This window comes from Bos taurus, chromosome 23 (genome assembly GCF_002263795.3).
Source record: "Bos taurus isolate L1 Dominette 01449 registration number 42190680 breed Hereford chromosome 23, ARS-UCD2.0, whole genome shotgun sequence".
NCBI lineage: Eukaryota > Metazoa > Chordata > Mammalia > Artiodactyla > Bovidae > Bos > Bos taurus.
Genome location: NC_037350.1, coordinates 38,111,578 through 38,115,378, shown reverse-complemented (window position 1 = coordinate 38,115,378; position 3,801 = coordinate 38,111,578). Strand labels below are relative to the sequence as shown.

The following is a 3,801-nucleotide window of genomic DNA, read 5'->3' as shown; positions in this document are numbered from 1 at the left end:
GCTCATAATTAAAATATATAACTATACTACTACTATTATAAAGGTTAAAATCTCTAGGGGAAATAGAAGGGCCAAGTACAAATTGCTAGATAATGGATGAATGATAATACATCGATTCAAACCTTGTCAGGATTTAGGTACCTTCCTAAACTCCCGTGTGTCCCTAAACTGTAAGCTCCAAGTAACATAGTTAGAAGGGAACTGGCTATTTCCCTGCTTTCATTAGAAGATTGAATTCGACGATGCACTGTTGTATATGCGGTAAATCCTTTTTGCTGCTGCTGCTAAGTCGCTTCAGTCATGTCCGACTCTGTGCGACCCCATAGACGGCAGCCCACCAGGCTCCCCCGTCCCTGGGATTCTCCAGGCAAGAACACTGGAGTGGGTTGCCATTTCCTTCTCCAATAAATGAAAGTGAAAAGTGAAGCCCTTTTTAGAACTATATAAACTCTACTTCCTAGAAAAGAAGTCAATAACAACATGGAAGATAGCCAGAATTCATCTTGGCGATAGGACTATGGAGTAATGAGACTAGTTTTCTTGGATGACTTACAGAAATCAAAATTGATAACATAAAGCCATACTTTGTATTTCAAAAACACAACTGCTACATGACTATAAATATCTTCTGAGTTGTAGATGAGATTCTTGAGCTAGATGGTAATGTTCAACGCATATGCACACAGCAAACAGGATGCTTTAAAATAAGTGCTGAAAAAAATAAAATAAAATAAAATAAGTGCTGAATCTCTTGCAAGATGAAATATTAGTACTATTGACACAGGCCAAGTACCTTTATCACCAAGGTGTCTGTTTATCTCTTTGTTTTCTTTAGTAAAGTAGCATTAGGCATTTAGAAGTGAAGACCAGTGAAGCATTTTACTAAAACTATAATTGCAAAGCTAATTGGAGATTGCAAATTAAGTGGGAATAGTGTTCAGAGTGATGTAAGGATGCCATCAAATCATAGAAATTACATTTGAAAAGGATCTAGATAATTTCCAGTCCAACCTCCCACCCCGATCCTCATATTCTGCTTTAAATATGTGAATACAGGGGAAATCCTATGTCTTTATCCAGTAAATATTTATATCATGCTCCAGCAACTGTCATTAAAATAATAATTGGTTCAAAGTACCTTCTCTCACATTTTTTCCCTCCTTGTATTTACCTTCCTAGATGTCAGACCTGGATTCCTGACCCCAAACCCCTGTATTTTCTCTGTTATCTCTGAAACACTGGTTCAGAGATATTTGTTATTTTAGTACCCAGAGACTTCCCAATTACTAATCCAAATTCTTCTGCTGGTTACAAGACAGCCTTTATTCAGCATGTATTACTACCATGGTAGAATCATAAAAATTAACCGGCCAAGAGGAGAAGCCATAATGTTCTAGACACCTGATTTTTACTTATGACAAGGGAACAAGAACTAACATGGAGATCTTCAGCCAATTTCCCTCCTCTGCCATGGACCATCCCACTAGCAAGTTGATGGACTATTGAGAAATGGTCTTTGAAGCTGGGTATCACCCTGGCTGCTCCTGTCTGCTCACTCCTAAAACCTGGTACCCTCTAGAAATACAGTAACTAGAACAGAGATAGAACTCTGACTACTACGTCTTCCCATTTTTTGAAACAATTCTAAATTTTGTCAAGGCATAAGGCAGACAATGTTTTGTGTTTTTTTTTTTGGTTACTCCAAGTCTGAAGGAAGGAGAAAGTCCCTTATAACACCTGCCATAAAGATCTTGAGGAAGGCATGGCAATCCATTCCAGTAGTCCTGCCTGGAGAATCCCCAGGGACAGAAGTGTCTAGCAGGCTACAGTTCATGGGGTCGCAAAGAGTCAGACACGACTGAGGGACTAAGCACATAAAGATCTTAGAACTACACTTTCGATAAAACGCTGACCACTCTTTTTCATTTCAGCAGGACAGATATAAAAAGATGCCCCAGGAGCCTGATGGCTCAACAAACGTGCTATGGCAGGGTGAAGGAAGAATGCTCTCCAATTGTTATTTCCTGTCCCTTCAGAAATGAAATGATGGACTTCAGACCTCCTGAATTACAGAAGCACTGTCTCATGATCAGCAGGTTAAAACACTGATCATATTCCAACTGAGAAAATGAAGAATCATTTTCATACTAAGGACATTTGTATTCCAAGATGAATTTTGCCAAAATAGGTAAGTTTTATTGGTAACATTATTATACCACCCTTTCTAAACTCCTGGAGTCAAATGAAACCTTGTACCCACTTAATTGACATCGTTCTCTGTTTGGTTGTTTAATAAAGTGAATCAGCACCTAAGTGTCCAAAAAGAACTTCATTTTAAAAATACCTTTTCAGTTGAACAGCAGCAGCCAGGGCTCTGCCGCTCCCCCGTGGCTGTGGATCTCCTCAGGGCCACCAGGCGACTAAGAACATGAGCAAGTTGAGGCACAGCCACCGTCATGGGTACGTCACCAAACACACACCAAGTTCCTGAAGGACACAATCCAGGCGGTGTGCGGCTTCGCCCCTTATGAGTGGCGGGCCATGGAGCTGCTCACGGTCTCCAAGGAGGAGCAGGCCCTCAAGGTCATCAAGAAAAGGGTGGAGACACATCCACACCAAGAGGAAGAGAGAGGAGCTGAGCACGTCCTGGCCATCATGAGGAGAGCGGCAGCCACGAAGGACTGAACACTTCCCCTCTGTGCACAATAAACCTTTTCAGGAAAAAAAAAAAAAAAAAGGCCTTTTCTGTTTACTTATTCCTGATTTAAATTTTTATCAATAGAACAGGTGGTTTACCTTTTGCCATTGGAGTACATTATGGTGGTTACTACTGAAGGCTGGTAGTGTAGACATGGAGGAATAAAAAGGTTTGGGTTAACGTGGGTGAATATAGTGATTCGTTGGTGTATATCAGGGACATAAACTTCATTGTCAAATTTGTTTGCAACTGCATGTAAATTCTGATTGTAGGAGATGCTTGATCAAGAAAATAAAGAGTTGAAAAGAAGAAATGAGAGGTATTTCTAGCCCTCTGACGTCTCTTTCCTACTACATCCCTCCCTTGCGAAGTCTCTAGCAAATGCATACTTTAAAGTTTTATCAGCCTACCTAAGGCTTTTTGCTAAGTAGACAAGAACCTTCCTGGGATGTCAGCTGATCTGGTGGATCCACCACTACTCTGCCCCAGCCCTTCCCCGCTCTCATTTCAATAAGTCAGCCACACTCTAAGTCTGTGCAAAATCTGCCAGTCACCTCTGACCCGCTCTGCACTGGGTGTCATCCTAGTAGATTCTGTCGACCCCCCTGAACAGCCTGATGAATTCTTAGTATATGGATAATTCTCTTTACTGCCTATGATAAGTAGCAAAAGATAAGGAAGAACTGGCCTTGCCTATAAGATGTTTTTGACAGTTGAAAATGCAAACAAACAATTCTGGAAATTCCCTGGCAGTCCAGGAGTGAGGATGCAGGGCTCTTGCTACCAGGGCCCTGGGTTCGATCCCTACTTAGGAACTAAGATCCCACAAATTGTGTGGTGCGGTAAAAAACAAATAAATAAAATACACAATCCTGGCACAGCTTAAGGAGAATTACATAGTAGCATGACAGCAAATGCAAACTGTCATGTAATATTGATGATGTGATAAGAGAACACAGGAAAAACTACAAACAATAAAATATTTATGTCTGTATTCTTAGTCTCACAGTCACGTCTGACTCTTTGTGACCTCATGGACCATAGCCCACCGTGCTCCTATGTCCATGGAATTCTCCAAGCAAGAATACTGGAGTGGGTTGCCA

The 3,801-nt window shown here is 41.0% G+C and overlaps 1 pseudogene; it reads left to right on the top strand.

The window, feature by feature from the left end:
* The first annotated feature begins 2,356 nt into the window (after positions 1–2,356).
* On the top strand, positions 2,357–3,289 carry LOC112443830 (large ribosomal subunit protein eL36-like; annotated as a pseudogene).
* The last annotated feature ends 512 nt before the right edge of the window (positions 3,290–3,801 follow it).